At 38.2% G+C, this 26809-nt stretch overlaps 2 long non-coding RNA genes across 2 annotated transcripts in view; one reads left to right on the top strand and one right to left on the bottom strand.

Annotated features, from left to right (window-relative positions):
• Positions 1-5596, top strand: part of LOC139081045 (uncharacterized) — a 32487-nt gene extending 26891 nt beyond the window's left edge. Inside the window, exon 6 of the long non-coding RNA XR_011535993.1 lies at positions 4547-5596. This is a non-coding gene — a long non-coding RNA (uncharacterized lncRNA). The remainder of the gene's footprint in view (positions 1-4546) is intronic.
• LOC103565689 (uncharacterized) overlaps positions 1-26359 on the bottom strand; it is a 31774-nt gene extending 5415 nt beyond the window's left edge. The window contains exons 1-2 of the long non-coding RNA XR_548345.2: positions 25865-26359; positions 4092-4214 (exon numbers count right to left, since the gene is read on the bottom strand). This is a non-coding gene — a long non-coding RNA (uncharacterized lncRNA). The remainder of the gene's footprint in view (positions 1-4091; positions 4215-25864) is intronic.
• Between the last annotated feature and the right edge of the window lie 450 nt (positions 26360-26809).

Below are 26809 nucleotides of genomic sequence, written 5' to 3' on the forward strand. Positions count from 1 at the left end.
CTCCAGTACTATGTTGAATACGAGTGTCAAGAGTGGGCACTCTTGTCTTGTTCCTGTTCTCAGAAGGATGGCTTTCAGTTTTTCACCATTAAGTATGATGTTGACTGTGGGTTTGTCGTATATGGCCTTTATTATGTTGAGGTACTTTACCTCAATACCCACTTTAGTGAGAGTTTTTTAAAATCATAAATGGATGTTGGATCTTGTCAAATGCTTTCTCTGTATCTATTGAGATGATTTTTATTCCTCATTTTGTTAATGTGGTGTATCACATTGATTGATTTCTGGACATTGAACCATCCCTGTGTCCCTGGAATGAATCCCACTTGATTGTGGTGTACAATTCTTTTAATGTATTGCTGTATTTGGTTTGCCAATATTTTATTGAGGATTTTTGCATCTAAGTTCATCAGTGATATTGGCCTGTAGTTTTCCTTCTTTGTGTCATCCTTGTCTGTTTTTGGTGTAAGGTTAATGTTGGCTTCATAGGTTGTGTTAGGAAGTGTTCCATCTTCTTAAATTTTTTGGAATAGTTTGAGAAGAATAGGTACTAAATCTTCTTTGAATGTTTGGTAGAATTCTCCAGAAAAGCCATCTGGTCCTGGACTTTTGTTTTTGGGAGGTTTTACATTACTGTTTCAATCTCTGTACTTGTGATTTGTCTGTTCAGATTCTCTGTTTCTTCTTGATTCAATTTTGGGAGATTGTATGAGTCTAGGAATTCATCCATTTCTTATGGTTTATCAAATTTGTGGTCATAAAGTTTTTCATAGTATTCTCTTATAATCCTTTGTATTTCTGCAGTATCTGTTGTAATTTCTCCTCTTTCATTTCTAATTTTATTTATTTCAGTCTTCTCTCTTTTTTTCTTGGTGAGTCTGACTAAGGGTTTTTCAATTTTCTTTATCTTCTCAAAGAACCAACTCTTAGTTTCATTGATCCTTTTTACTGTTTTTTTTTAGTGTCTATTTAATTTATTTCTGCTCTGGTTTTTATTATTTCCCTCCTTCTGCTGATTTTAGGCTTTGTCTGTTCTTCTTCTTCTAGCTCTGTTAGGTGCATTTTAAAATTACTTATTTGAGATTTTTCTTGCTTGTTGAGTTGGGCCTGTATTGCTATGAATTTCCATCTTATGACTGCTTTTGCTGCATCCTATAAGAGTTGGTATGCTTTATTTTCATTTTAGCTTGTCTCCAGGTATTTTTTAATTTCCTCTTTGATTTTTTCAATGATCCAATTGCTATTCAATAACATGTTGTTTAGTCTCCACATATTTCTGACTTTCCCAGTTTTGTTCTTGTGGTTGATTTCTAGTTCATAGCATTGTGGTCAGAAAAGACAGTTGGGATGATTTCAAACTTCTTGAATTTATTGAGGCTTGCCTTGTTACCCAACATATGGTCTATCTTTGAGAATGTTTCATGGGCATTTGAGAAGAATATATATTCCACTGTTTTTGCATGGAATGCTCTATATATGTCTATTAAGTCCATCTGGTCAAGTGTGTCATTAAAGCTACTATTTACTTGTTGCCTTTTTGTCTAGATGATCTGTCCGATGAAGTAAGTGAGGTGTTGAGGTCCCCTACTATTATTGTGTTGCTGTTAATTTCTCCCTGTAGGTCTGTTAATAATTGCTTTATGTACTTTGGTGCCACTCTGTTAGGTGCATATATATTATTCAGTGTTATGTCCTCTTGGTGGAATGTCCCTTTTATCATTAAATACTGACCATTTTTGTCTCTCATTGTCTTTTTTACCTTGAAGTCTACTTTGTCTGATAAAAGTATGGCAACACTTGCTTTCTTTTGTTGGTCATTAGCTTGGAGTATTGTCTTCCATCCCTTCACTCTAAGCCTATGTTTCTCTTTGTAGTTGAGGTGTGTTTCCTTGAGGCAGCATATTGTGGGGTCTTGTTTTTTAATCCATCCAGTTACTCTGTGTCTTTTGATTGGAGAGTTCAGTCCCTTAAAATTTAGAGACTATTGTTATATGAGGGCCTAATGCTGGCATTTTATCTCTTGTTTTCTGCTTGTTCTATGTTTCCGCTGATTCTCTTCCTTTCTATTTCTGACTACTATTTCATTTTGTTGGTTTTCTGAGAGGGATTTCTCAGTTCTCTTTCTTTTTGTGAATTGTGGCTCTGCTCTGATTTTTTGTTTAGTGGTTACAGTGAGGATTTTATGAAAGATATTGGAGATGAGATAGTCCATTTTATTATAGCCTCTTACCTCCATTAACCTGAGCAGGTTCCTGCCCTTTTCTCTCCCCTTCTGAGTAACTGTTGTTACCTATCGTTCTATTCTTAATTTTGAGAGTTTGTGGCTAAGTTGAAGTGTTTATCATTACTTTTGATGCTTTCTTCCCCTTTCTCTTTTAAGTCGTAATTGAGCCTTTGCCTCCCTGTTCTAGTACAGAGCTGCAGGTTTCTGATCATGTCTGTCTATTTATCTCCTTACTCAGAGCTTTGTAGACCTTTGCTTTTTTGTTGCCAGTGTGAGGGCATCTTTAATTATTTCTTGTAGGGGAGGTCTATTGGCAACGACATCCCTCAGCTTTTGTTTATCTGAGAAAGCTTTTATTTCTCAATTGTATCTGAAGGAAAGTTTTGCTGGATAGAGTATTCTTGGCTGAAAGTTTTTGTCTTTCAGTATTTTGAATATATCATTCCATTCTTTCCTAGCCTGTAGGGTTTCTGCTGAGAAATCCACTGACAGCCTGGTAGGGTTTCCTTTGTAGGCTATTTTCTTCTGCCTTGCTGCTCCTCATATTCTTTCTTTATCCCAAACTTTTGCCATTTTCACTATTATATGCCTTGGAGAGGGTCTTTTTGCATTGATAACATTGGGCTTTCTATTAACTTCGTTTATCTGTAAATCTGAAACCATCCTCATGTTTGGGAAGTTCTCAGCAATTATTTTTTTGAACAAGTTCTCTGCTCCTTTCTCCCTCTCGGACACCTATAATCCTTCTGTTGCTTTTCCTAATTGGGTTGGATATTTCTCAAGGAATTCCTTCATTTTTAAAAAATCTTAGTTCTGTCTTATCCTTCACCTATAGAATTTCTACATTTTTATCCTCAAGAAGACTAATTCTTTCCTCCATAAAATCAATTCTATTTCTTAATGATTCTAGATTATTTCATTAATTTGTTTTTCACACCTAGAATTTCTGCTTGACTTTTTTTGTAGTTTCAATCTCTGTGGTGAGGAGATTCATTTTATTACTGAGGTCCTTGAATTGTCTTTCCATGTTTTATTGTAAGTCGTTGAGTTTCCTTATGATGGCTATTTTGAATTCTCTGTCATTTAGGTTGTATATTTCTGTGTCTTAAGTGTTGATTCCTGGAGAATTGTCATTTTACTTCTGGTCTGAATTGTTGCTGCAGTTTCTCATTGAGTTTGATGAACTAATCTTTTGTCAGGGCATTTGTGGTATTCTTAGGATGCACATTTACCTTGTTCCTGCTAGAGGGGAGCAGGAGCAGTGTTTCTGGCTCTACCCCGTCTGCTGGAAGCTGTGGAGGTATTATGGGTGCTTTCCCCAGCCTGGGGTGCATTCAGGCACTTGTGCAGACTGGCCTTGTTGGGCAGGGCTTCCTCACTAGGCTAGGGCCACTCTTTGGTGTCTCAGGGGTACTCTGAGCTCCCACTCCCTGCCAGAAAGTGATGAGCAATGGGCTCAAAACTATTGCGCCTATTCGCACAGCTGCCCGGGACACATTCCCTCTTTGGGAGTGCAGCTGCACAGTGAGTACTCTCGTGTGCCTGGGAAGTGTTCACCCCAGTGTGGAAATCTGTTGAGGTCCCCATTTACAATCTGCATTCTGCGAGGCCGCTGAGCTTGTCTCATGGGGCTTCCCTGCTGGGACCCGAGCTATGGCTGCTCCTTTATGGCACAGGGGCTTGTGGGCTCCCCCTCCCTGCCAGGAAAGTAAGTGCATGTGTGTTCAAAACTGCCATGCCTATTCTCATGGCTGCCCAGACATGTTCCCACTTTGGGAGTGCAGCTGCACTGTAAGTGTTTGTACATGCCTGGGAAGCATTTGTGTGCATGCATAGGGCTACTTGGGGGAAATCAGGGTGTGCTTACCTATCTCCGCCACTTCCTGGGGGTGCCAATCCATCCATCCTCAGAGGTATAGCTGCGTGCATCTCTCAGGCATCCTATTGTGCTGTGTGGGCTTCCTCCGTTGGTCAATGAATGCCCATTTAGCTGCAGCTCAAAAGGAGGGGAAAAAAAAGGGAACAGTCACTCCACCATGTTGCTGACATCCTCTGCTGTGATTTTTTTGTTTTGTGGTTATCATGAAGTTTGTATAAAAGATCTCATAGATAAGATAGTCTTTTTTCTGATAGCCTCTTATCTCTATTAGCCTATGCAGATTCCATCGCTATCTCCTCTTCTATGTTTTTGTTGTCACAAATTATTCTTATTTGTGTTGTGAATTTGTAACCAAATTGAAGTGTTTATAGTTATTTTTGATGCTTTCTTTCCCATAATCATTTCTGTTATAATTAAGTCTTTGCTAACTTGTTCTGATATAGACCCTACCAGCAACAGCAACACCTGTGAACCCAGTATTCCTGGCAGCAGTGCAACCAGCACCCTCAGACAACTGGGGAACAGCAACACAGGTGTTGCACAGGACAACAACATCTGAGCCCACAGAAAGCCAGTGGAGGAACACAAAACCCGGGTAACCAGAAGCAAAGTAACCAAAGCCATACCCAAATAAGATAAGTTGATTATTACCACAAAAGCAGCAGCAAAAGATCAATTCATCACACACCATGAAGAACTACAGTAACACTGCAGAACAGAAGGGGAATCACAACTCTTCAGAAACCAAATCTGAAGTCACAGAAGCTTACAATCTAACTGAAAAAGAATTCAAAATAGCAGTCAAAGAAACTCAACAAGCTACAAGAAAACTCTGAAAGACAGTTGAATGAGCTCAGGAATAAAATTAATGAACAGAAAGATACTTCACCAAAGAGATTGAAGCTCAGAATTTCTGAAGATGAAGAACACAATCAGATAAAAATCATTTGAAAAACACAAAAAGCAGAGTAGACTTTATGGAGGAGAGAATTAGTGAACTCAGGGACTTGTATGGAGCTCCCACTGCTGGTGGAGTTGGTGTCAGGGGTGCTGCTACCTGGGGCTGTGTGGTCCTGCCATGTCTTCTTGCAAATATTTATATGTAAACAATACTACCTTATATAAGTTCAAATAGAAGCACAATAGGCTAAGTTTTCCCTTCATAATGTGATACAGTTTGTATTACCTGGAGATGAATCATTCATTTTACTGTAGAAGTGATAATACGAGGTAATTTATGTGAAACCAAGTACAGAATGGAGCTGTTATCCAAAATGCTAGACACTAGCCACATATGAAAATTCAGCACTTGAAATGTGACTAGTCTGAATCGAGATGTGCTGTGAGTATAAAATACACATCCAATTTCAAAGATTTAGTATGCACAAAGAAAAAATGCAAAAGATTTCATTAATAATTTTTGATATTAGTTTCATGTTGTAATGATAAGATTTTGGATATATTGGGTTAAATAAAATCCATTATAAAATTAATTCCATCTAGTTCTTTTTAATTTTTAATGTGGCTATAAAAAATTTAAAATTGTATATGTAGCTTGTGTTACATTTTTATTAGCACTGGTGTTAAATGTTATAGAAATATACAGTGGTATTACTACTCTATTTTAGATATTAAAATTATATAGAGAAAAATTATATTTTATTCTCGTCTTTGGAAATAAAAATTTCACCTGCCTTAGAGCAAAAACAATTTGAGGGCAAAAAAAAGTGATTGTTTTATTTCAATCCTTACATCAGAACAGTCTTTGCATTTTTACACAAAATAGATAACCATCAGGTACAATTTTTACTCTAAAAAATCAGTAAGACTGGTGAGCAAGTTCAATAGTGCTCTAAAGAGTCTGTATTTAGGCAATTCTTGAGTGTTTATACTTTATTACTTTCCTCTAACATGACAGCCTCCTTCTCTAGCAGCAAGCCTTAGGAACCAATTGAAGATCAGCACATGGCAGCAAAGTGATATCTTTCAAAGCCAGAGCGGTGGGTAAGACAGGATGGATGGAAGGATAGATGTGCATGTGTATGCACACATCTTCCACATCAATGATCCTAACAGTCAAGAAAGAAACTAAGAGATAACATATCTCTGAAATGGTCAACTACACTAAAGCTGTTTCTTTTTTCTCTAACATATATGTTCATGCATACAGCTGGGGACAAATGATATTCGATTGTTACTACTCAACTTACTGGGCCCAGGAAGAATTTAAATAATACATCCTGATGAACAAAGGGACAGAAATACATCTCACTATCCCCACTTTGCAGCTATAACTTATTGTCTGTCAGTGATTTCTAGCTATGCTACAATAGGCCTAAACTGGACAATCTTCAACCTGCTCAATAAAAATCAGTCAAGAGATGTATCTTTCCAAGTTTCATCAGTGTGCAGATAATTTTCAAAGAACCTTCAGTGAAGTAATCCCTAGGTTTTTGGTCTAATAGGTGGGGGGTTGAAAGAGAGGCAAGGAGTATAGGAGAGAGTGTGGTTTATATAGACAAAACTGATTTATGGCTTAATAATTTTTCCCCATAATAGCTTTCATTGTCTTTAAATTCATTACACCTCTTCACTGGATAATGTAAGAAAACAATTGACATTCATAAGAATGGAAAAAGTGAGCATAAAAAGGATAAATAATGAATCCAACATCACCAAAGACTCTCGCACACATTTCTAAATAAAACTATGCAATACACAATCTCCATGAATATTTTCAGTGCCAACAAACAGGTGATTTGAGACTAGAAGTGAGGATTCTCCCAAAGGGGAAACCTCATAAAATTTTTCTTTTTCAAAATTTAAAATCTGATGTTTTTCCTAAATTCTCTGTATACTCCTAAAATTTAAGACATTGAATCAGCTCAGAAGCTACTACACAATTAAAAGGTATTTTGAATTTCTTTCATGAAATTAAGATCTGAGTGAAAAACACACATAAGTTTAGTATTGCCTTTCTTCAGTACTCATTTGATGAGAACATTTTCTGTAAGCCACTATGAGCTTCACAAAGGCACAAGACAATCAGTTCACAGTGATCTTTATTTTCTTTACATTTTTATTGGATTTAATTACTATCTGTTACTTTAAGTATAATTTCCTTATTCAAGCAATGACAATACAATTATACAAATCCGAAGTTTTCAACAAAAATATTACAGTATGGAAATAAACTAATAAAAAATTCTAATCTTATATCCATTAATTACAAGGACCATAATTTTTCGGAAACCAAGTTCAGTAATCATAAAATCTGGCCACACTGCAAAATTTTAATAAATTTAAAGTAAACCGTCTACTTTGCATGCAAAGTTACATACATTAGCTGCTTGACCACTCCAGGTTCATAACAGTATCACTATTGAACTAAGTTAGATAAGCATCTAAATTGCAAATACTTTTCTGACAACTAAAAAAATCACAACTAAGCTTCAAGTGCCTCAGCATAACTATTCAGCCATATGCTTAAGTGAATTTAATAGAGTAGAAAACTGCAGACTAATTGCTTCAAGTGCAGCAGCTTATTATCTGTGTAATTTCAAGCACAGCAGCAGTTAAGGAAAAGTAAACTACTTCATTCAATGCAACAAATACGTTTTACATGAAGTAAACTTTTGCATCTATTTGGAAACTTCTCTCCCACAGCCAGACTGTTGGGAGCCATGAAGACAGTAAAAACTTTGACCCAAGTCACATCATGTTATAACATCTCTACTTCTTTAAAGGTATAATACCATAACTAACACTCTGACAACATTTGGAGCTATTATTAATCAAGCATTTGCTCAATGTGGAAACTGAAGTTATCCAGATAGTCCCATGCTATCTAGCTGGTAAGTGCCAGAGCTGGAAGTTAAACTCAGATCCATCTGGATTCAGAGATAGTACTCCTTTTCTTAAACCACAATCTCCCACTGTCTCGGCTCTATAAACCAGTTTCACTGTTTCATTTATTTCTTCTTAAGAAAGCATTTCATCCTGTTACTCACACAGGAAATCACTCTTGAACCTATATTGCCTCATACAAAATTTCAATAAAGTTAGCCAATCCACACCTAGCAGAAGGCAACTAAGGCAAATGTTCCAGACCTTTTCATTGTTAATCTTGATCCTCTTTTTCTTCCTTCCCTCCTTCCCTCCCTCCCTCCTTCCTTCCTCTCTCTCTCTTTCTTTTCCTTCTTTCCTTCTTTTCTTCTTTTTCTTTCTCTCTCTCTCTCCCTCCCTCCCTCTTTCTTTCTTTCTTTCTTTTCTTCTCTCGGTCTCTCTTTCTTTTTTCTTCCCTCTAAGCACTTCTCCCACCTAAGTTTTAGAGGACCAACTCAAATTTTCAAGTCAATGCTCTCTGCATCTGGGAGAAGGCAGTGCAATTTGGATCTTTTCATCTTAGCAAAGCACTTCAGTGGATGAAAATGACTTGGTGCTTCTGCTTCAAAAATGAAAAAGGGGCTTTGGGGATGCATACGGCCCATTTTTCAACAGGTTTCCTTTTCTCATCAATTGATTTTCTTGTTTAGCTACCCAATTGGTAAGTGAGAGAATATTCACTCACTTTACAAACATGAGTCATAGCAAGACTGAATGTTAATGCACAGCCTGTGGCTGTGGCTAGTAGTTGATGCTTCTGCAGTGGAAAAATGGTTTCAGGTAGAACAGGTATGGGTGGAATTTTGGAAAGGAAAAGTGGCAATGACACTTCAAGCATCAAGTAAAGCAAGGTGAGTTGGTTATTCAGGAGGCTGAATTTTATTTTTCTCTAGGGCTTCAAAAATTTGATCCATTTGTTGAATGAATAAATGAATAAAACCACAAGGCACTTAAGTTTGTAGAGTATTCCCTGGAGGAGGTTTAGTGAGGAAGTTACAATTCAATCATTCCCTGATTCATTTTGCACACTGATTGCATTGTGCTTGGTGTTGGAGACACATAAGGAATAAGACATGTTTTGTGTCCTTCAGAGGCTCATAGCTGTGTATCAAGGGAAGGTAAAATAGGTACTATATTAAAGTCTTGAGATGTTCAAGTATAAGGCGCCCTTAGTCAAACTTGTCCCTTTTGAAGGGAAAGCACAGGTGAGCATCTCAAGCTGATGGTCATCATGCTTGTCTTGGAGTGGGTCTAGGGATGAGAAGATGGTTGGAAAGTCAGCCACGACTTGAAGAGTATGTGCTGACACTCAGCTAAAGCTGCTGTCTAGGGTTCAAAATCCATAGATCCCTAGTTTACCTTTAAGAGCAACCCATAGAATAAGATATCAAAATCCTATCTCTTCTTCTAATACTTAACTGCTCCTTAAATATTCATTAAAGACATCATCATGACATACTTTATTTCCTCCTAGCCATACAATTGCATTCCTTTAAACTTTCATCATTCAACATGGCTCACAGATCCTTTATCTATCACTTTTGGGATATCATACACATTTCTTCCTAACCACTTGCCCCCAATATCACCCCCTTTCCCTCCTATGTGAATTAAGTGCCTCCACTGTATCTACCACAGCAACCAGATGCGACAGCTACTTAGTCAATATTTGTGTAAGGTTTGAGCACTGAGCACATTTCTATTGATGCATCTTAAAACTATGCTAGCCTGTGTGAAGACCACATTAAGAGAACAGAGACACTCAACGTGGAGTCCACACACAGATACAACAATGTCTGTAAGCCTCACACAATCAAGAAGCTATGTGACTTTTTCCGGTGAGCAGGTCCATGGCTTTCATCAAATTCTCAAAAAGGATCTGTAATCCAAGGGTAATGATCAACATACCATTGCTTCAGTTTAAGCTTGTGAACTAATTTCCAGATGTTTCAACATCTGAACTCCTGCTGGGAAGAATCCCCAATTTGCACAGGTGATATGCCAGGACTCCTCTCTTTTATCTTCCCACACCTGTTGCATAACTATTACCTTGGAAGTTATTCAAGTGTAAGATGAGAGTGAAAATTCCTACCGCATATTTACAAAGCATGCAGAATTATTAATGGTTGCTTAGTTTTAAAAATCAGGGCGAAAAACATATTACACTCTAATTTTTCCTCGTTTCAATAGCAACTCATTAAATAACTACTTAAATATGAAAAGTCGCTATAAAAACCTAATGCCTCTAGGGATGGTGCAATAAAAAGAGGAAATAGCTATGTCTATCCATAAGTCATGAAGACAAAGAACTGCAGTACACCTCTTGCTGCCTTAAGTATATACTTTTTCTCAACTGATCTCCAGACAAGGATTTTTAAATACATCTATAAGGCTTAATTTGTTGATTTCTTTTACAGTTTCCAGTTAATATTAGTTTTTGTATTAACCTTCTTAGTATATTATTTTTACCATGTCTCACATGGGATTGCTTGATTTGGAGAAAAAAATGGATTTGTGTACTGAATCTGCAATTTGCCAGCTATGTTATTTTGGTAATTTACTCAACCTCTCTGAGCCTTATTTCCTGCTGTTTAAAATCAGACTACTGAATTAAATGTCTCATTTGTAAGCTGTGCTCCAAACTCCCCTGGGGCTCTGCTGACATGTCTTAGGGTCACTGGGGATGTTCTTTACCTCTTCCACATGTCAGTCTTGGCTTGTTTTCTCTGGGAAAGAGGTTTCTGTTACTAAAAGTCCAAAAATCACTGGGCAACAGTCTATAAAATACCTTAAAAGTCAAACTTTCTATGATTTTATGGAACAGTCTCTCTCAGAATGGACACACAGGCCCTTGCCAAATACTGAAAATAAAAAGATCTGTTCAAATACACATGTCAACATATGTAGTCAGTACTCATTAAACAGTAGCTTGAAATCTCCACATAAGAAATGTATTCTGTGTTTAACAAATGTTTTCTTCACAGTAATAGTGTGACAGGCATTAACTGCAGATGTAGAATAAAACCAGATTTGCCCGAGGTCCCTCAGCTAGTAGGTGGAAGAGCTGGGATCAGAAGTCAGGGGCATCCATGCCAAAGCACACATGTTCCATCAATTCCCCAAGAGTGTGCTGTTGATAAAGTAAAGGTGAAGTACCACCCCACCACCCCTGTAATGAGCAGGTAAAAATATTAAAATTCAATAGAGAGCTATGAGACATTAAAGCTTTATAATTTTTAATGATAAGACAGTTTTTACCTGCCAAAGTTCTCTTACTGGTTAATCTCATTCTTTAACTATGTACTACCATACAACTTGGTATTGAGGGAATGGAGTGTTTATTTTGCTTCTCAAACTCAGAGCCAGAAATTCTAATTTCCTTGAGTCTTCTTAAGAATTTCTCAGGCTATTTCAACAAATACTACATAAATATATGTATATCATAATGCTTTGTTGCTTTGAAGTAACTTGAATTTCCTTTGGGGCATCACAAACCCTCTTAATTCTTAGAAAACTAGAAGCTTCCAGTGCCCTTTTTAGTCCATCAAGAAATGCCTAGACAAAATTATCACATTCACAAAGTGTAATTTTTATGTCCAAGTCATTCTTCCAGTTTCAAATATTCCCCAAATTCATGTTCTTTTTCGGTATGGATGCAAATAATTAATAACCAATCTGTAGATAAGAAAGAGTGATGTTTATGGAGCCTAATGTGAGAACTAGCCCAGAAGCACTGTCTTCCACAGGGAAGAAAGCTCTCCTGGGGAGCGTGTTTTATAACATGGTTGTATATCATTTCAGAACAAAGAATATACATCAAACATGACAAGAATACAATTTTTTTTCACAAAGTCACAAGGAGATGTTTTGGCACAGTTCAACACATACACAGCAGGACAATTTGACTCTAGTTCTCTGAGAACAAAAGCTTATCTTCAAGGAGGTACTGGTATCAGCATCAGAGAGGGAGACATCATCTCCATCTTTAAAGAGTGCATTCTTTGCTTTTTAAAAATGTTTGAAGCAGATGTGCAATGCATGTCTGGTGGGTCATAAGTCAGGCTGCTTTAGGAAAAACAAGTTTTAGGCAAAATCAGATTTAAACCAAAATGGCTTCCTCATATATCTCAATATGTGAAAACATTATTATTATTATTATTATTATTATTACTTTCATTATTTTGATCAATAATCTTTTGATAGAAAGCATTGATAATCAATTTATTGTCCCTCAGTGTCAGGGTGGTTGACGCCTGCCCTGGGTCCATCATGTCCTCAGAGCTGGGCTTTTATTGATTTACCCAGTTATCCACATTGGAGGAAAAATGGCTGAACTTAGTGAGCAGACAAATATGTATGTGCTGATAGGGGAAGCATTCCATAGGTCAATAATTTTGGATTGCTGCACAAACATTGTACATGGACTTCACTAAGATTTTGTAACAACTATAGAGCAGATATAGCAGCAATGATAATAAAGTGTTTAGTTCAGAAGAATGTCTTAAGCATAATCCTTATCAGAAAAAGAGGCTAGTTCAGAATTATAAGAATGACCAACCTTCTCAAGTTGTTGAATGATCATTACTCTAGTTTGCATATCATTGAGTAAAGAAAACTGTAACTACCTTGTATATTGTGATCAGTAGGAGAATTCCAAGAAGTAACAAAAATAAATATTGTAATCCAGATCACAGAAGAGAACTAATACCTGAAGTGAGCCAACTAAATAAATCAAGACTTGGTGAGGGATCGCTTAGGGCATTCATCTGTGTTTTTATGTGTTTTAACAGAGATGACACATTGGAAGATTCACCAGGTATAAAAACACAACATTCAGTTTGAAATAGAGCACACATACCAACTTGGGATGCAGTTAGAATATCTAAGGTATATTTTGAAGTAAAGCCTTTCTAATTAAGGACATCTCAGTATTCAATAAAGCTATTCCTATGAGGCTTTCGTTAGGGCCTGTTGAGTAAATTTAGCCAGGGCTTCTATGTGTGACATGACATCTTTTAATCTTATGGAGGAAACAAATATAGCTGCTAGGTGGTCATACCAATGGAACACTGAATGAGTCCATCTGGCCTTTAGGAGATGGAAGATTAGCAACAGTTAATTTAGGACAAATCCTTCCCTGCATCCAAGGGAACCTCAAGGTGCAGCATCCCAGCCATCCAGGTAGCAGCCAAGGCCGAAGATTTGTTCCACATAACCAATGAGCTCCATTAGGTGCCACCCAAAAAATGCTTGGCCTTCGAGACCAGTCTTGACCAAACCACTCATTTTCTTTAAGAATGACAGTATTTTCACATGGCTCTGGGGGTATCCACCCAATGTTTTTCAGGTACAGTTAGGTAACTTTTGTTTGGAATGGTTTCTCTGTCCAAAGAATAAAGGTGCTGACGTACTTAAAGACCTATAACTAGGAGTGAGCCAAACAAATCCGTCCCAGATTTGTGTGAAACCTCCAATAGTTCTTGGTGTAGAATCCAATTTCTTTTGTTGGTGGCAAATTTCTAGGATAACTGAATAGTCTGAGTAACAGAAAAAGGAATAACCATGTCCTATACCATTAATAGCACTGGCTATTGGCCAAGTTTCAGGAGCATAATTAGCAATATCAGATGAATTATGAACATTGGAACTAGACATATCATAATAAATTATCTTAGAGTTTTACAATCTATACCTTGAAAGGGACACCCCCCCCCCACCCAAGGTAATCCAGATGTACTAGAAAGAAGTTGGCCACATATCCAACAATTGGACTGATTGCCATGTGAAGCAAAGGAATGAGCCTATTGTAAGAAGACATTGCCATTAGAGGCCCATTCAGACATGGATTGGATAAACAACCCTAGTATCAGGAAAATCTTAAATTATATTCTGGTAGTTAATTAAAATATTTTGTAAACGGGTATACAGCTTAAGAATTTAAATAAGGAGATATAAGGTTGGGAATACAGGCTAGTCTTGGATCTTAGGACAGCTGTCTACAACATGTCAGCTTCTTCTCATCCTGGTTTGGTAGTACTTGTCTTGGCCAGTGGAAGCTGGGTGTCAGTAACAGGAGTTGAAATCCACTCAGGATAAGGGGCCTTTTTTAAATGAGAAATGTAAATCCATGAGTTTATGCCTTTTAATTTTTCAGTGAATGGATTGGTCTATGGTACCTGGTATGGTCCTTTCCAAGAAGGCTGCAAAGAGTCTTTAATTTGGTGTCCCTTCCAATAACCAAAATCTCCAGGTTGTAGTACATCATCTTCAAGGTCTTTATTTTCTGGGAGCTCGCTATGAAAAGAATCTGCCATTAATTTTTCATTTCTTCTTTTTTAGTGTCTTAATGAGACCTTGACCATAATGCAAGATACTGCCTTTGAGCAAAGTTGTTTCATACATTCCATCATCTAATTGCACAAGTTGCCCTGTTATCATTTCCAAAGGAGACAGCCGATGTCTACCAAAGTGTGTAGATCTAAGATTGAGGAGCACTAGCAGAAGAGCTTTTGGCCATGAGACATTAAGCACTTCTGAAAGTTTTTCCCATTGAGTCTTGATAGTGCCATTAGTTCTTTCCATTAATTCTGAGGACAGGGGAGGATAAGCACAGTGAAAGTGTTGCATTATTGGCCAAATGTCACAAATAGATTTAATTATTTGTCCAGTGAAATGAGTTCCCCAGTCACTGTGTAACTTGACAGGAATTCCCCAAACAGGAATTATTCTTTCTAGTAGCAATTTACCTAATGTTAAAGCCACTGCTCTTCTGTGAGGGAAAGCCTCAACCCAATGTGAAAACATACACATCATTACTAAGATCTATTTATATCCTTGAGATGGTGACATTTGAACAAAGGCCAATTGCCATACCTCAAAGGGTCCCTTAGGAAGGGGAAAGTGGCATTGTGACTCATGAAGTAGTCTCCTGGGATTAGACTTAGCACATACAGTACAATGAGCATAGGCTTTCTGAGCCACTGTGGGAGAAAGTTTCCAAAAACATTGTTTTCCCCACAAAATCACCTTTCTAGGTGCCCAATGGGTTAATTGATGCATACACTGGAGCACTGCCAATTGTGTTCCAATAGGCACTATGGGTTGTTTTTTATTGGGCCCAAACTACATTTGTGTGGTGGGGTCAAAAATTCCCCTTTTTGTTGCCATATAGGTTTCTCTTCTTCCATGGTGATTTCTTGAGTCTGTAGAAGGAAATCTTTCACTGGGCTAGCAGGACTAACAGAGGGCATTCTTGAGGCTGAACAGGATAAGTTTTTACAGCTGCCTGCTTAGCAGATGCATCAGCAAGATGATTTCCTTTAGCTTCCAAAGTGCCAGATTTGGAATAACCCAGTATTTTAATAATTTCCAATTGTTTTGGTAGTGGTATAGTATTTAATAATTCTGTAACCTGTATTCCATTTTTATAGGTTGCCCTTAGGATAAACCTCCCCAAGATTTCCATAGCATTCCAAAGTTGTGTGCTACTCCAAAAGCATAGCAGCTGACAGTATAAATATTTGCCACCTGGGCCTTAGCCAAGTGACAAGACTAAGTTAAAGTAATTAATTCAGCTTGCTGTGCTAACTTTATTTCTGGTAAATAATAACTCTCAATTATGTCCACTGGGGATGTTATTGCATGTCCAGTCCAATAATGTCCTGGCTCATCCTTTAAGTAAGATCCATCTGTAAACCAAATTAGATCAGCATTATCAATGGGAGTCTCTTGTAAGTCATTCCTAAGAGGAAGAAAGTAATCTGTTATTAAAATGCAGCATGGTCATTTTCCTCCTGTGGTGCTTACAGCAATGCTGTAGGGCTTAGATTATTACATCTGGCTAAGGCAATATTAGTTACAGAAAGCAACAGAACTTTATAAGAGGCTAATTGGCATACAGAATAACAGAGTGTGATGAGAATTCAGAAGAGATTCAACTGAGTGTGGGACATAAATAGTTAAAAAAGACCACATCACTATTTCTTTAGTAGCCTTATGTAAGGCAGCTGTTGCTGAAATAGCCCTCATACACGGTGGAAGTGCTTTTGCTACTGAGTCTAAGTGATGACTATAATACCCTATAGGTCAGTGTTGACCACCATGTTCTTGAGTTAATACACCTAAAGCATTTTCTGTCTCTTTGTGTACAAAGAGAAAAAATGGCAAGTAGAAATTAGGGTGACCTAAAGCTGGGGCCTGAGCAAAGATGGACTTTAAGATGTTTACGGCTTTTTCTCCTTCTGGTGTCCATTCAATCAAATCAGACTGTCAGACTTAAGTAATATATATAAAGGTTGAGCAATGAGTGAAAGATTAGGCACACAATTCTTGCAGTATCCAGTCAGTCTTAGAAATATCTTCAACTATACTTTTGTTAGTAGTTTTATGAAGTCATCAGTTTCTCCATTAGAATTCTGTAATTTTTACGAAGTCAGGATCTGAAAGTTCATCAGAAACCTGCATTCTGGAGTAAATGTCAAAGTCCTTGCCATGAGTCACTCTGAAGATTAAATCAAAGGTGAAGAAAGATCTTTCATAACTTCTTTATCAAGAGCAGACTAAAATCTCAGAAAATTATACTTTGAATAGAAAGGAAACCAAACTCTAATTTAGAATTTGTCCCATGCTTTCTTTCCTTCCTAGTACTTTAGGACAAATTTATCTTTCTTAACAAAACAAACAAAAACATATCCATTCCTTATACCTTCCTTACTGAAAACATACATCTTACTTTCCTTGCATAGAGACTGTTTAGAAACGTGCTTTCTCATGGAAAATTTCTCAGTGTGGCAAAGAACATGTTTATTAATAAACCCAAGTATTTTTCCAGTTTCTCTGAAATAAGAAGCCAAAGGCAGATAAATCTATCTTTAGTAATTAATTCTAATATTTGATCTTATGTGGAAATGAACTGGATACTCAATAACTTTTTATCATTTAACTTAATTTAACAAAACTCTAAGATTTCAAGGTATCAAAACGTTTTAAAGTTAAGCACATATACCATAACATAATTATTGTTGAAAAGTTCACCCCAAAACATCTCTTTCACATCTATTTAGTTTACTTTATCCCAATAATTATATTTAGATTGCCTACAAAAACTTCATGAGACATTAGACAAAATCAACTATTACGCTAAGTTACTGTTTTTGCTGTCAAATTTTATAACAGAGATAATGTCTGTATCATATCCAATGTGATAACTCTGAAAGCATGTTTATTTCAATCAAACCAACAAGCTTATATAAGAAAGTATACATCCAGAGGTAGAAAAATGTATATATAGAGACAGACAGATATACTCACATAGACATGCAGACACAAAGAGAGATGTTTAAAAAATGTTAGCCATGTATCAGGTACAAAACTGAAAAGAATAGTTGGATCCAAATTGTGTCTATTGCAGATGGACCAAGTTAGGGTTACCTGCTCATATGGCCAAAGATTTTTACTAAAGATGCTTTTCTTTTTTGCTGTAGGGAGCCTTTTTAGAGCTGTTTTTTGCCTTTTAGAAGTCATCTTGTCTTTCAGAAGCTTCTGCATACCAATCAAAGAATGCATTCCCTTGTTTCTGAGAGGTTTTGAATCCTCTCTTTTAAGGGTGACCCTTAAGGTAGACTTATCAGAAACAAAGGTTCCCCAGAATGGCCATTATAACTCCAAATTATCTCAAAAGTTTACCCATTTCCACTTGCTTAGTTTTAGATCAAGGATTTTGGGGGAGTTGAAGTAGGAGAGCTCAGCAAGAGAGGACAGAGAGCAGCAGATTTGGTTTAATTTTCTCTAGAGTGGTCACTGGTGCAGCTGTCATTTTCCAATTTGGCACATCTCTCATTGAATTTGGAATTATTTTCTTTTAAAGAGGCAATACGGGATTCCTGATTTCATTTGGAAGCCTCAAAATATCGATTAAAATAGGCTTCCCATTGGGTCTTTGATTTTATAGCCAGCTTTTTCCAGTTGTGTATGCAAGTAAATTAATTCCCTATTTTGGCCACTTTCGATTGAAGTGATCTTTTGTCAAACTTTCCCATTTTGTTAAGTACTTGCAAGTAACAGCTCTGTATGTATTGCACATGAAGCCAGCCAGAGTTCCTATGGGTGGCTGCCCATCTGGGAGGTGGTCGGCTTTAGATGGACAATTTCCCTTTTTTTTAGTTTTGTTTTATCATAAAGTCCGAACAACTTCTGAGGATAGTGTAGTGGGTCAGAAGTGTGCTGCTTGTGAGTGCCACTCCCTAGAAGACCATTCAAACTCTATGTGTCTCAGCTTTTCCTGCCAGTAATCTAAAACTACTGGGGAGGCTTGGAGCACTGGATAAGCAATCCTCATGTGTGCATCCCTGGATGAGCTTTTTATTATTTAAAGTGAATAGTCATGGTGGAATTCACTATGGGACCACTGCACATCACAAGGGTCAACCTCAGACACTTCCACTAAGTTCTCAGTCACCTGAGAACACCTTATGGCTGGAAGGAGCTGATGTCCCTTCTCTTCAGAGCTGAAGGAGTTCAGTCTCTCATTTTACTATCAGGCAATTTGTTCAGACTTTATAAGCACAATTCCTTTCCAATTAAAGCCAAATTAAAAGGGTAGCCAAAACTTAGTACACTCCAAAGTTCCCCCTAGGCCCTCTTGCCTAGCAAATTTCCCCCTAGGTTCCTCTTGCCCAGGAAATGTCCCCCTGGGTTCTTCTTGCCTAGGATATGTCCCCCTAGGTTCCTTTTGCCTAGGATATGTCCCCCTAAGTTCCTCTTACTTAGGATATGTACCAATACCCCCTGAAGACACTTAGTCTTAAGACTTGAAACAGCTCAAATAAATATCAGGACTGTGAACTTAAGCAAGGAGGTCCAGATAACAGGAGAACTAACAAAGGCACCTGAAGAATGCAGTGAATCTGGAGAGGTACAATGGGCCCATGTTGGTACCAAGCGCCAGTTGAAAGTAAATTCCAGGTGGTCTCAGGTGGGTTTCTCCGAAATCCCACTGACTATGCCAAGAAATGCTGATGTAAATAATCAATAACCATTCTCTAGATAGGAAAGATAGAATGATACTTATTGAGATTAATGTGAGGACTAGCCTGGAAGTGCTCCCTTCCACAGGGAAGAAAGCACTCTGGAGAAGTGTGGTTTACAGCATGGTTATATACAGTTTCAGAACAAAAAACATACACCAAGCATGACAGGAATACAATTTTTCTCCCCAAAGCCACAGGGAGATGTTTTGCGGCAGTTTAACACATACATAGCAGGTAAACTTGACATTAACTCTCTGGGAAGAAAAATTTATCTTCAAAGAAGTAGTGGTATTGGTGTCAGAGAGAAGGAGACATTACAAACCTACCTTTTTATTACTATCATTTGTTTTGGTGAGGAAGATTGGCCCTGAGGTAGCATCTGTTGCCAATCTTCCTCTTTTTGCTTGAGGAAGATTGTTGTTGAGCTAACATCTGTGCCAATCTTCCTCTATTTGGTACGTGGGACACTGCCACAGCATGGCTTGATGGGCAGTGTGTAGGTCTGTGCCTGGGATCCAAACCCATGAACCCAGGCCACTGAAGCAGAGCATGCAAACTTAACCACTACTCCACTGGGCCAGCCACATTACAACCCTATCTTTAAAGAGTGCATTCTTTGCTTTGGGAAAATTGTTGAAGCAGATGTACAATGCATGTTGGTGGACCATAGGTCAGGCTGCTCTGGGCAAAACAAGTTTTAGGCTGAATCAGATTTAAACCCAAATGGCTTCCCCATATTCCTCAATATGTGAAAACTTATTATTCTTATTATTTTCATCAGCAGAAATCTATCATGCTAAGTTCAGATTTCTTCCCACTCTTCAAAAATTTTACTAAACCTTTGTTTCTTTCCATTGTAATACTTTCCATGTCATCATGGCTTTTAAATCCTCTCACATAAGGGTTTCCTGTTTTCCCAAACTGTCACCATGCCCCCAGAGAACATTCTACCTCCCAAAGCAGACTGCTCAGCCAACCCTTCAGTTTGAATGGCACAGCTAGGAATTTCTCTGCACTTCCAACCTTGAGCTGTCCCATCCAGCTCTCCTTTTCTCCTATTCTTCCTCTCCTCTTAATGTGTCATCTATTTATCAGAATAAAAACTTTCCTCTGATCCAACATCTGTCTAATAATTGGATGGAGTCCTAGGCAGGCTATTAAAAATTAAAAATATGTTTGCTTTCCTCTCTCTTTCAGGGACCCAATTTAAGATACATAGTTAGTGTCATAATTTTATAATTTCCAGAGTGAATGCTGTAATAACCTCAAATAGTCTAACAAGAATAAAAATCATCTCTTCAAAATAGAGAAGTAAAATTATTTCATTCATTTAAAAATGTACATAACTACCATTCAAGGGCATCTCTGTTGAATATTAATTTCTAAAAGAGGAAAAAGTGGGTATACATTTAAATTCTTTGGTTGTGGTGTTTATCTTTCTCTAGAAAACCTATTTGAAGGGTTGAATCTTTCCTTCCAAGAGCATGAATTCCCATCATTGTCAAGAGGAATCATATGAGCATGCCAGAAGATAAACTTTGACCTTTTAAAATTGTTTCAAGGGGCCGGCTCGGTGGTACAGCGGTTAAGTTCACACATTCTGCTTCAGCAGCCCAGGGTTCACTGGTTTGGATCCCGGGTGCAGACATGGCGCCACTTAGCAAGCCATGCTGTGGCATGCGTCCCACTTATAAAGTAGAGGAAGATGGGATGGATGTTAGCTCAGGGCCAGTCTTCCTCAGCAAAAAGAGGAGGATTGGCAGCAGACGTTAGCCCAGGGCTAATCTTCCTCAAAAAATAAAATAAAATAAAATTGTTTCAAAAGAGCCCCCCGACCATGTTTTTCCTATTTTAATCAGCAGATTGTGCTTGTGCCTCTTGGTCCACATCCCATCTCCACACACACAGTTGCTCACACAGACATTTTTCAGAAGCTGCATTCCAAATTAAAAACTCAGGAGCCTGCGATGATGCTCAGAGTCTCATGAAGTTTCAGATAGGGGAAAGCAGTTTTTCTTGAGCTCTTGCAGGAGGAGTTAAGTCTCTTTAAAACTTGATCAGATACTAGTAAGGGAATAATATAGAAATTGTCATGGAAAATTCTATTATCAAGACTTTATTACATCACTAATATGTTTTGTAAAGCTGTTAAGGGAGGACTGCATTCTGGCTCCTACGGCATCCTAGCCACCACTGCTAAACATAGACAGACACCACTATTGAAGAAGGCCCACAGCACCGACTCCATGTGTGTGCTCATAGAAATTTTTCTGAAGAAGGGATTGCAGCAAATTTCAACTCCATTACCATAAAATCCTCCTGGAATTGGAAACTGAAAGCAGCAACAATATCTGCTATTTGGTACTTGCCTGATACAAGACAGCTCTAATATAAATGCAAAATTAACAGGACCTTATAAGATGTACATAATCTTTCAGTGACTTAAGGGTACCACGATTGTCTTCACTGTGACCTCTCATTAATTTTTCATTAATGATTGTGACCAAATATCATATTTTTGTTCCATCATCTCTGCCATAACTTTGTACCCAAAATTTCAATGATTAATAATTCCATTGAGTTTCATCACCAACAGCTATTGTTAAAATTATGAATGCCCTCAAGGAGAGTAATGCATTACACCAACCTTACACATGTTTTTTAGAGATTGGATTTGTCTAGGTCATTTAGCAAGGCCTAGGTTGAATAGCACATGTGAATGTTTTGATAGAAAGAGTTAACTATGAGCAAATATTGCTCATAAAAAAAAAATTAAAGGCCTACGTGGGACATAGCAATAAATAGTCCTGAAAAGTAAATAACAAATGGAGGGAGAAGGAGGACCAGAATAAACTTTCCAGATTTGATCACTTTACCTGGGGTATTTTTCTTGAATCCTCTTCATTCCCTCTTTCATTTATTTCCTCACATCAAGGAACATAGGCTACTGAAGTCAGGAGAGACCTGAGAATGTCGGCCTCATGAAGAATTACAACAAACTGCATTTAGGCTGAAATTCTCCCCAATTCACATGACTACCTATTCCCCTGCTTTAAGACCATAAGGTAACCAAACCCAAAACTTGAAATAAAAATATTTTAGTTCATTTTGGATTTCCAAAGGATGTCTGAAATGAGAATACACAACCTTCACTTGTTCGACATTTTTAAAACAAGGACTTCAAACAACCATTGATCTCTAAAAGCTTATTGAGAATTGCTTCTTCCTCAAATTATATTATTTCCCTCAATTTTTGGAAGTCTACATCAACAGATTCCTTCTGCCCCCTCTTTCTCAATGAGACACGGTGAAAGATGTCCATTGCAAAACCAAATCAGTTAATACCAAACATAGGCATGGCTCATTTTCATAAAAGATAATAATGCTACAATTCCAAATGAGGTAGAAACATGGCGACTGGTCATTACTGTAAGTGATTAACATATTAACATTTTCCACAAGCACACTGGAGCTGGTGATGTTTTGATGAAGGTTAAAGGACGGCATTCTCTAACCCTCAAACTTCCCCATGTTTCCTCTGTTGAGCATTTGAAGTTCTTAGCTAAGCTTTCTGTGGTAACTCTAGTATTGATAATGATGACCAGGATTAAGTTCAATGTAATGTCAGTATAATACAATAAAACCTGTTTGATGCACAGAGAAAGCATTTTTCAGAAAGAAAAGTCAGCTGTTTTGCATTGTTTTGAATTTGGGCTGTGCATATAGCCAATCTGGGATTGTCTGGGCTTTCATTCAGTCTATTAAGTGATACTTTCTCATTGAGTGCTTTTAATATATCATGTGACTTGGATCCCAGAAGATTGGCAACTACCTGTAGATAGTAGTTTATTCCAATGTGTTCACAAAGCATGTTAAAAAAAACCCCAAAAAACTCTTTCCATATAGTCATCTACTTTTAGTATATATTTTAGCAAGCAAGTTGGGAAAAAAACAGCAATCTCTAATTAATAGGTAAAATTATTTGATTTTATATCTTTTCCTAAATTTTTTTCATTAATTTGCAGCAATCCTCGGCATACAAAAGTTATTTCCAGCTGCTACCCACATGCCTGGCTCCCAACTACCACGGCAGATAAAACCCTGTACCATGCCTCTGTTAGCTTGCTAAGAAGTAAGTGGTAGTCCATGGCAATAACCAAAAATTTTTAAGAGTGTTGGATATAAACATCAGGCTACATTAAATCCAAATCCTAAGATTAATGCCTCACAATATAGGATGTAAGGTGCCAGTGCCATAGAGTTTCTATTAAGAAATAAGTCTTGGTGATTTGGACGTAGTCATGAAATTAGTACAAGTAAATGATCCCAACTTAAAAACCAACCCAAACCATAAACGAGCATCTGTCTTTTTCTCTCTCTCTACTAAAACAAAACAAAACAAAACAAAAACAATGAACATATTCCCCTGTCTTGGTCTTCCTATAAATTCCTATCAGCCTGGGTATGGGGTTATCCCCAAAATTTCATTAGCAACAAGAAAAATGAAATAAAGGATTGGATAGCTCATTAAGAGCTCTGCAGTTTAAGCACATAGAAAAATAGTTTAACTGCCTTTTAAAAATTGATAAATAATAATAATAGAGAAAGAGAAACAGTCTTTATGAAGAATTTTATTTATCTCTTTGTGTTTTGAACAGTTTAATATTTTAGCCAATGTCCCCTAAAAGGATATCTATTTCATTTTTTTTGTGTGTGGTAATTAAAGAGACATTTACTTTAGATGTGAGATCTTTGTCCTCCATCTCGTTTTGCTTCTCCTGCTCTAGCCCTGCTGTTGACCCTTCCTGTATTTGACTTCAAGGTGGGCTCTGTGCATTTTTCAGGGTCAAAAAGTTGCCATTCTGAGAATGGATGAAAAGGGCTTTCCCAACTGTTTCTGGATGTCCCACCTGCTCCCTCTGCCACAGCTAGCTCTGGTCTTCAGTGTTTTACCAGTTGAAGTCTTCCACAATTGAAACAGGTTCAAGTACGAGGATTTCCAATGATCAAAAGATATAAAATCAAACAAAAGCTCATACATCCTTTAAAACTCACCCCCTTATTAACTATTTCCACACTTTTGGCACATGCAAGTATCAGGCAAAATGAGAGCAAAATTGAACAGGAGCCATGGGCCTTCTTTTACATAACATAGATTGGACTTTTGAGTGCCTGCCCTTGAGTTTACACCTATCAATAGCAATATGTTCTTTCCTAATTATTACCTCTGCCCCATGGTCAGAAATGCTGCCTGAGTCCTTGGAGCCTGCAAGCCAGGGCACATTTATTTTATAGTGAGGGAAGAGAACTGTAACAAAAGGAAGCCCAGTTAGCCACAGGATGCTAATGTAGAGGACATATTTCTCTGTTGAACAAATATTTGGCAGAATTTTTTAAAAGGAAGAGGGTTTGGTTTGCCTCTTGTGAACCTCTCAGTGTTCATGTAACACTGAGCATTGACCCTCACAGGAGCTTGCCCACTGAATATAAGAAGTCTTAAATTTCTGTATTTACAAAATCTTCTTCCCACAAGAAATAAAACTGTATTTAAGTTCTCTGATGATGATGATGATGATGATGATGATGATGATGATGATGATAAGATGGTCTCTTTTTCTAAATTAAAAAATGGGCTTTGAGGAAATGACCAAAAAAATGCAATTGTCACTAAATACAGATCCAAAGTTGTCTTCATATGGTCTCTGAATAGTGGATGATGGGATTGTCACACAATGCCCCCAAAGAGATGCTTTCCTTTCCTGAACCCTAGAAGGGTCTTCTGTCTTGGACCAAATCCTAGAAAGTGAGAGCTAACAACAGTTCTAAAATAAACCAGGAAAATCAGCTTATGCTGTTAATTTACCAAGCTTGAGCAAACTGCTTTGCAAATCTACTGGTGTCTCCCAGGATCTCTCTTAATGATCTGCCTGAGGAAAACTAAGCAGTGATTAAAAGATAAGAACCATCAAGATCTTCTGAGAAGGGAATTACAATATCTACACAAGTAGTAAAACACAGCTTGCTTATTCCTTTTACTCCCCTTGAGACTCAGAGCCTCTGAAAATGGTGGGCCTCTTCAGGGCAGGGTCAGCGGCTGCCCACTGCCATATGGGACATCAATGCCCCCGCCATCCTCAGCCAGGCAGTTCTGTAAGACCTGCTACTTCTTAGCTGGCAGTCCCACATGGTCTCAACTCTGCATCCTTCATCTTTTCTAGCAGGGAGAAACCGCAGTCTCTATCTGCCCAGGATGAGCAGTAGCAATCTGCTAATACCTTCAGAAATACTTAAGGAAAAAAGGAGGAAAAGGGACATAGGTATCAACAGAAAAGTCCTTTAAACATAGCTTATACATCTTCTTTCGACTTGTTAGAACCAAAGAAAATCCCTGTTAGAGGATCAGAAAAAGCTGGATTTTGAGGGGAGCCCTACCCACCTTCTCCACCCTCCTCAAAAAATTACATAGTAGTTGGAAACCTTCACAACTGACATATAGTAAAGTACATAGCTCTGATGAAAGAGGCTTTTGTCCAGATTCCTTCGTATCAAGTTTACTTCACCAAACGCTCCCTATGTCTATTCATTATTGATAAACCAAGGGATCTTTTAAAAATAGAAGTAGGGGGAGAAGAGAAAGGCAGACCCCAGCCGCACTCACTCAGCACTTTATTTCACCTCCCAGCTTTGTGGTTCAGGTGGCTACAGGCATCACAAATACAAAATCATTCAAGAAACACCTATTTCCTCTCCCTCTCTCTCTCTCTCTCACACTCACACACACTCACACACACACACACACACACACACACACACACACGCACACAGGCACACTCCAAAAAACAGCATTACCTGTTCCTGCTACTGCCCGGATTTCCCTGGAGCATTTGGTTCCTTGGCTTTAGTCATGACCTCCTGTCCAGAATGCCCACCTGTACAGGGGCAGGTGCGATTTGAAGGTGAGTTTGGAGCCACCAGAATCCAATCGGCTGGGAAGACTGTCATTGAGTCCATACTTCCAAAATCGCAAGGCTGTTTTGGGGAGGATAGGAGAGGGAAAGTGGGGAGACCAGCCTAGATCTCTTTTTAAAGGCAAAGAGCAGAGAGCACATCCGAAGAGGGAAGATGCTTTGGCTTAGTGGGGCTTCTCCAATTAACAACAGCCTCTGCAATTGCCACAGAAATAATGCTAACTGCTTAGCAATCAGCAACCGGCAGCGTGGTGCAGGAAGAGGACTGCAGTGACACACGCGGCTCACACCCGCCGGCCTCTCTTCCAAAGCACACAGCGCATGCTCAGGCGTTGGCTCAGCTGGGCTGGGGAGGAGCTGCCAGGTGCAGGGACTCAGGCGGGGATGGGGGGCGGAGTGCGCGGCCACAGCCTGGAGAATTTGTCCCCGCCCTCGCAGAGTGACTGTACCTGCGCCTCGCAGCAGTGCTTGCTGGCAGGTCACGTTCGGGTGGAAAGCAGCACTACGGAGCCACAGGAGAGATGGTCTTTTTGTTGTTTTTCCTTCTGCCAAGTGCCCAGTGCGTTTGATAAGGAAGGTGGCCTGTGGGCACCAAAGAATGGCTTCTTTTCTTTGTGCCCTGTGTGTCTTGCAGAATGCTAGATGTGGAAATCTTGGTCTTTATTTTCTTTAAAATTCAGAAAACTTATTTGTTCCATCTTTTAACTCAAAGAGTTTCCTGTTTCTCTTTGAAGATTAAACAGGACCTCAAGGGTGTCTGTTGGTTAAAAGAAAAAAAGCCTGTAAGTTAACTTTATAGGAATGCAAGGCTCCCTGCTGAGTCCTG

The sequence above is a fragment of the Equus przewalskii genome, chromosome X, assembly GCF_037783145.1.
Source record: "Equus przewalskii isolate Varuska chromosome X, EquPr2, whole genome shotgun sequence".
Taxonomy (NCBI): domain Eukaryota; kingdom Metazoa; phylum Chordata; class Mammalia; order Perissodactyla; family Equidae; genus Equus; species Equus przewalskii.